Source organism: Panthera tigris, chromosome B3, assembly GCF_018350195.1.
Source record: "Panthera tigris isolate Pti1 chromosome B3, P.tigris_Pti1_mat1.1, whole genome shotgun sequence".
NCBI lineage: Eukaryota > Metazoa > Chordata > Mammalia > Carnivora > Felidae > Panthera > Panthera tigris.
In genome coordinates this window covers 97,807,478-97,815,394 of record NC_056665.1, presented here as the reverse complement: position 1 = coordinate 97,815,394, position 7,917 = coordinate 97,807,478, and the positions used below count along the sequence as shown (strand labels likewise).

General features: G+C 36.9%; 1 protein-coding gene across 3 annotated transcripts in view; it reads left to right on the top strand.

The window, feature by feature from the left end:
• MAP4K5 (mitogen-activated protein kinase kinase kinase kinase 5) overlaps positions 1–7,917 on the top strand; it is a 109,883-nt gene that overhangs the window by 1,263 nt on the left and 100,703 nt on the right. The gene's annotated exons all lie outside the window — the stretch shown is intronic.

Below are 7,917 nucleotides of genomic sequence, written 5' to 3'. Positions count from 1 at the left end.
AAACAGGCAGGAGGGTGAGGTACTCTTAATTTGAGATTAAAGAAAAGTCATAGAGAAGCAAGCTGAATTCCCTAAATACACTGAGTTCTTGAAGGATTAAAAGGAAAGAGATCGTTTCACATTCTTATATGCTTTTTGTTTTCTCTTCCAAAAAGGGAGTGTTAATGCAATTCATATGGATATATTGAGGGAAATTTCCTTTGATTTTGTAACAGCTTTGTTTATTGGATTTAATCATGATATTTATCCCATTGTTCCAGACAACACCTCTGCATATAGTTGAAATAGCCTGTGTCATATGGGTGATTTACTGGTAGATTCCTCTGGGGTTTGTCGTTGTTTTGCATGGATGGTAAAATGGAAGGAAAACATTCTTTTTTTTTTCTCCTTTTCTGCTTTTAATATTCTATAAATAATAATAATTCATGATGGTATATGATGAATCTATTAATAACAATTCAAAATGGTATATGTCATTTTACTGAAATGGACTGTGATGGGTAGGCTTTTTATTCATTAAAAGGGCATTTGAATTTTCTATACTAGGCGCTGTACTAGGTATGGGGTATTGAACTGTGAGGCAAGTCCCAATTCTTGCTCTGTGAATACCTTTGAATTCAAAATGGATAATTATAACAGAATCCTCTTCTTTATGTAGAATTAGAGGTAATTAACTCTTCATTGTTTAGCTATGGGTTAGCCATTTTGTGGAATGCTCTTGAAAAATTGAAATTCCTTCTTGCTTTCTCAGTCCCACTTTTTAGTCATTTTCATTTTATGATTCACTATGAGATCAGTTGAATTTAGTTCATATTAACGAAATAGTCTAAATTTCAGTTCTTGTATATTTTTTCTCTACTACAATAAAATTTAAAGTGTTTTCTCCACAAAAATCTCAAGATCCCCACCTTTTTTCTTTATAAGTATAATAACTAAAGCAACTGTCTGGAGCAGGATTTTATTCTTGCAGGAAAAGCAAAGGGTTATATTAAAAGGAAAGCTAATGCTTGTCCTTTAGCCTGGTGCCTCCCTGCCCGGTGTCTCTCTTCCATAGTTCCTAAACAGAGGATCAGTGACTGAATATTTATCATATATCATCTTCACCCCCCTTCGCCCCACCCCATCTCCTTCCCTCCCCACATTCATGCTCCCTCACACTTATACTCATCCATGCTTGGGCAGCCTTTGATTGCTAAACGTGCCCCAAATCCTGGTTCCTTGTCTTTCGTTTCCCTTTGTTCTGATTACCTGGAATCACCTCCCAACACCCTCCCCCGCTTTCACCTGTTGCTATCTTACCTGTCCACAAAAACCTTACTCAAAGGCTCCTCCAGGAATCCCCAGCCCTTCCTGCTTATCTCTCCCCCCTCATCTGTTACTCTTTCCCCTCTTCATTCTGTTCTAGCCACACTGGCCTGTTTGCTCTTCCTTAAACATGCATAATAAGCATCTTCCTACCTTTGGGTCTTTATGTGTTCTTCCTATTTTCTCTGCTCAGAATGTTTTCCTCAGACAGCCACAGCTTGCTCCCTTCCCCCCTTGCTTTTACACCCTGCATCTTTTTTTCCTACTTTTTTTTTTCTTGTACTTAATTATCATGTAACATCTTTTACTTATTTTTTTCTTGTTTATTATCTGTTTCAATCCACTAATGTACTCAATGAGGGCAGGAGTTTTATGTGTTTTGTTCACTGCTCTATTTCTAACAGCACCTGGAATTATGTCTGGCTGGCATAGAGTAAGTGCTTCTAAAAATTTGAAGATTGAATGAATGAATAAATGAATGAATGAATAACTATCAGTAATTCTATCACCTCGTTGTCTGGGCATATTCTTTCAACATCACAACATTAAATTAGCACTTAATACTCTGTGTTTCTCTGTAATTCCTATTATGATATCCTGCCATGTATTTTTAGTACAAATTTCAATTATTTGAGTTCTCTAGGAAAAATATTTCTGAAAGAATATTTCATAGCCTATCCTTTTTCAGCTCTCTGAATCCTACAGGATTTTGTCAGTTTGTATTTACTTCTTAATATTCCTAAAAACATGTAACATTTGGGATGTAGTGCTGAAGTTTTGGAGCTCAGAGCAATTTTGCTGTTTATCACTCTGTTTCTGATGAACTGAAAATCCTTGAAAGTTTTAGAAGTATTTTCAGTCAGTGATACAAGTTAGTAAAATAATAACAGTGAAGAGTAATGAAGGTACATTAGTTGCTGTTGTAGTCAGGTATTATTTGTACTTTTCTTCATAAATATTACAGCTCCAGCAACCATCTGGAGCAGGATTTTATTCTTGCCAGGAAAAGCAGGTATCTTAGGAAGCAGGAACTTTAGAAGGACTACACCTTTGAGAATCTTTGTGAATTATATATATATTCTTCGAAAACACGGATCTCCTCTGAAGCTCCTGTCTTTGCTGAGAATCTCCAGTAGGGGAGAGCTCAATCTGGCGATTCCCTGGTTGAAAGGATAAGTATTCTTTTAGATAAATAGGGCAAGAGCAGGAAATGGTGCAGGGGGAAGAAACACAAAAGAGAAAGGAAATGTGGTGGAAGATGGATAAAGATTAAATTTAAGCTGGGCAAATTTTATTTGTAATTAATGTTAATATTTAAATCTGCCAGCAGGAAGAGGTCTGGAGATACATACAGTGTGTTCACTATCTTCTGTCCACAGAAGATCTAGACATGTCAAGTGATCTAGAGAGTACAGCATCATGATACAGTTCATAGTTAACAGTACAAGCCATTGTAGTGGTCTTTATCGAAATTTCTGTATTGAAATTGTTCCCAACCTCCATTCCAGAGAAGGTCTAGAAATCTTTTTTTTTTTTTTATCTTTTGTGGGATATAAATTTAGAGCCCATGTATTTTTCTAACCTGCATTGCTTTTTCTGATTGATTATACAAGTATGACATGTTTAGCTGCAGGAGGGCAGGAGTAGATGTCTCTTGTTCATCACTGTGTGATAACAGATGGATGCTCAATAAATTATTGAATGACATTAGTTATAGAAAATTACCCAGAGATAATGCTGTTAATAATTCAACATAGTTTATTTTGGCTTTTTTCCTGTTTTTGTTTGTTTAGTTTTTTTAAGTTTATTTATTTATTTTGAGAGAGAGAGCTTGCGCTGGGGAGGGGCAAAGAGAGAGGGAGAGAAAGAATCCCAAGCCGGTTCCATGCTGTCAGTGCAGAACCTGATGTGGGGCTCAGTCTCTAGTGAGATCATGACCTGAGCTGAAACCAAGAGTCAGATGCTTGACTGAGCCCCCTAGGGACCCCTTTCCTGATATTTTTAAACCAATATGTTTCTAAAAATGATTTATATAAAATTAGGACTGCAATGTATCTCTTTTTTCTGCTTGAATTGGGATGGCTAGTATTTTCCCTGGTAATTAAATATTATCCAAAAATACCAGTTTTGAAGGATCTATTTTTAAAGGGTCTGTTGAACAAACACCCATTTAGTGAATCTTTCTAAGATTCGTTTTTGTTTTCAATTAAAATAATTTTTTTTTTGCAATTATGAATAATGTATAATTTGTGTGGAAATCTTTATCATGTAGTTTTATCACTTCCATGGGTTCTTCTGGGTCCTGGGTGAACTGGGTCCACTGTGGTGAATCCCTCTTTTATATATGCCCTCCTTTTCTCTCCCTTAAGCCAGAAGTCACAATTCTGAAAAGGCATGAGGCACTTTGAAACATATTCCAGGATCCCATTGTATATAGATTCATTTATTCTGGAAATATTTGTTGAATGCCAATTGGATGTTAGGGGATGGGGATCCAAACACAAGAAAGAGAAAGTACACTGTCAACAAGGAACATGTAATTTAGTTGGGAAAACAGACATATAAACAGTTATAATGTGGTAAGTGCAATAGAGAAGTGAAGTCAAAGAAATACCCAACTCTGTTTTTACTGGGGGTAGGGGAATGGAGGAGAGGAGAGAGAAGTATGACGTGAACCAGGGAGGATTAACGGAAGAAAGGACATTAACTGGATTTTAAAAGAATGCAGGGTGATTTTCAGGTGGACAAGATGGGAAAGATATTTCAGGCTCTGGGAATAGTGTGTGCAAACACCTGGTATCTTGAGAAGCCATGATGAATTTTGAGGGATTTGGAGTGACCAAATCTGGCAGAGATGTCATAGATGGAGAACACGGGCTATTTTTGGGCAGAAAAGGACCAGATAATGGACCTATGTCAAAGAATCTGGACTTCTTCCTATAAATTGAGAAAACACTGTAGAAGGGAATCTCTCACAGTGTAGTGGATAGATTAGATAAAGTTACTGGAAGTATAAAGACCAGTCACTGAATTATCCAAATGAGAGTTCATATAAGCCTAAATTTAGGCATTGGAACTGGAGATAAAAGGAAGGGATGGATGAGTCATATTTAGAAGATGATCAAAATTACCTGGTGATTAGTTGGGGGAAGGACAAGTAATCAGTGGCATTTAAAATTCTGATTTGGGTGACTATATTGCTGCCATCAACAGAATTAGAAAATACTAAATTTGTGGGTTTGGATCTTGTGTGTGGTTTTCAACATATGACATTGATAGGTGGATACGTCTGACAGATGGTAGCACAGTGCAGCTCTGGACTTGAGAGATGAACTGGGGATACAGGTTTGGGAGTCATCATCACTTTATGGGGTGGTACCTGTGAAGTATAGGTGAGGTCACCCAAGAGAGTTTATAGGAGAGTTGAGGAAATGCTGTAGTCTTAAGAGAGGTGGCAGAAGAAAATGACATTGAAGGTGTCTGAGAAGAAACAAAGAACAAACAAAAGAGAAACTTTTCATAGAAATCAAGAGTTTTGGGGCGCCTGGGTGGCTCAGTCAGTTAAGTGTCCAACCTCAGCTCAGTCATATTATCACAGTTGGTGAGTTCAAGCCCCGCATCAGGCTGTCCACTCTCGGCACAGAGCCCACTTTGTATCCTGTCTCCCTCTCTCCCCTGCTCATGTTCTCTCCCTCTCTCTCTCACAAATAAACATTAAGAAAAAAAAAAAGAAATCAAGAATTTCATAGAAATCAAGATCTCTGTCATCTCCTGCATCTATTCTTGTTGCCCTTTGCTCTGACTGCAATAAGGAAAATATATTGATCTTCAAAAAATATAAATCTGAAGTTTGTGTCATTCCTCCTTCTCTTTGTCTATGGAGTAAAGCCTTAGAATATCATACACTTTAAGACCTTGCCTATCCTGACATTTTAACCATACTGAATTTCATTCAGTTCCTTATATGCACTCTACTGTGTGTCCTTCAGGTTTTTGCAGATAGTATTTCCTTTTCTTAGAATACTTTGCCGCTTCTTCTTTTTCACCTATCTTCTCTTTAAATTTGTTTTTAAAAACTGCATTTTCAGGGAGGCCTTTTCTGTCCCTTAAATAAGGTCATGTTTATTTGCTGAATGATTTCTTACCCTCTTACTCATCATTCATCACATATCATTGTTGCTGTCAATCTCCTGCTCTATTCAGACTGCATGAGAACAGGGATCTTGCATCTACTGTTGAATCAGCTAGCCTAGCACAGTCCCTCCCAGATAGTATGTGTTCAATATGTTTTGAAGGAGTGAGCAACATAGTGGTCGTGTAAGTAAGGAATCTAAAGGGCTGATTAAGAACAAAAGATTCAGTATCAGTAATCATCAGGGAAATGCAAATCAGAAGTACAGTGAGGTATCACCTTACACCAGTCAGAATGGCTGATATCAAAAAAAGAACAGAAATAACAAATGTTGGCAAGGATGTGGAGAAAAAGGAACTTGTTGGTAAGAATGTAAATTGATACAGCCACTGTATAAAACAGTATGGAGATTCCTCAAAAAATTAAAAATAGAAATGCCATATGACCCAGTAATTCCTCTACTGGGTATTTACGCAAAGAAAAGGAAAACACTAATTCAAAAAAATATATCCACACCTGTGTTTATTGCAGCATTATTTACAGTAGCCAAGATATGGAAGTATCCCAAGTGTCCATCGATAGATAAATTGGTATGATGTGATAGACTATACACACACATGTATGTATATATATATATATATATATATACACATACATGTGTGTGTATATATCATACCTGTACATAAGTGGAATATTACTCAGCCATAAAAAGGATGAAATCTTAACATTTGCGATGACATGGATGGACTTAGAGGATATTATGCTAAGTGAAGTAAGTCAGACAGAGAAAGACAAATACCATATGATTTCACTTATATGTGGAATCTGAAAAATGAACAAACAAATTAAAAAAGCAGAAACAGACCCATAAAAACAGAGAACAACTGGTGGTTGCCAGAGGGGAGGGGGGAGTGGGGGAAGGGGATGGGCAAAATGGGTAAAGGGAAGTGGGAGGTACAGGCTTCCAGTTATGGAATGAATACATCATAGGAATGAAAGGTACAACATAGAGAACATGGTCCGTGGTATTGTAAAGTGTTATATGGTGACAATAGCTATATTTGTGAGCATAGCATAACTTACAGAGTTGTTGAATCACTATGTTGTACACCTGAAACAAATGTAATGCTGTGTGTCGGCTATATTTGAATTAAAATTAATTTTTTAAAAAGTAAAATTTGAGGTATGAATGGTAAGTAAGGAAGTTAAGGGAATGTAGAACCCTCCTTGAAGCAGCTTAGCTATGAAAGGAAAAAGAAATGAGACAGACTTCTTCCACTGCTTCTTCCAGCAGTTTCTTCCACTGCTTCTGTTTTTTTTCTCCCATTGAGAATGATTATAGCTTTTCAGTTATTATTCTTCAAGATTGTTTTATCACCCAAGTGACCAGGAGTGTTGCTGAATTTTGAGACAGAATTCCACAGGGAATAAAATCAAGACAAAGAATTTGGGAGGTATTGAAAATTTAGAAAGATTAAGGGCAAAAATTTAGGATGGGGTTATCAGGGACATAGACGGAGAATACTTTTAAAGTCTCCTTCCCTCCCTTTCTTCTACCCTCCCCCTTTTTTTCTCTCCCTCTTCTGCTCTAAAGTAGAGCCTCCATAGATTTCCAGCTCTGTTTGTTTTCCTATGAGTACGGTTAGGCTGAGGCACATTGATCAATGGGGAGCTGGGATGGAGCAGGGTGATGACAGGGTGGAAAGGTGTATTTAACATTTAACCAATATTTAGTGAGGGCCTCTTATGTGCCAGATACTGTTTTGAGGCCTTGGGGTCTGTGAAGAGGAAGACCAAGATTCTTGCTCTTATGGAACTTAGATTCTAGTAGGAGAGAGAGACAATAAACATGATAAAAATTATGTAATATGTTAGCAGGTGATTAACGATATGGAAAGAAGGAAAAGATGAGTAGGTTAAGGGGGATCAGGATTGCCAGGATGGTATGGAGGGGTCAGGTTGGGGAATTCTAAGAGGATCTTCAGGGTCCACTTCATTGAAAAGGTTAGATTTGAGCAAAGACTTGAAGCAAACGAGGACTTAGCCAGGTCCTCTGTGTAATCAGAGGAAGTCTTAAATATTTCTGTCTTACTGAATCACCTGACCCTATCTGTACTGCTAAATTGTAAACTTAAGGGTCAGGAATTAGAACTAAGACATGGCATTGCCATCATACCATCTTATTGGCTGGTGCAAGAGTACAGATCATTGTGATTTTAATTAAATCAAGTTCAATAACAATTAAATATTTTGTAAGGTTATGTGAAAATAAAATGTGTTATTAAGGTGAAGTATACTGTTATGGATGTTTACTATTTTATAAATCATCTGGTTAAATCGTATTTAGTATTTGTTTTTCTTACTGTGCAGAAGTAGGCTTATTTTATGACTACCTAAAAAAAAAGAATATGGTTCTGACAGTAGATGTGATGCTCTGGATCATGGCTGAAAACAAATTATTTAAAAACTCTTTTCTGTCT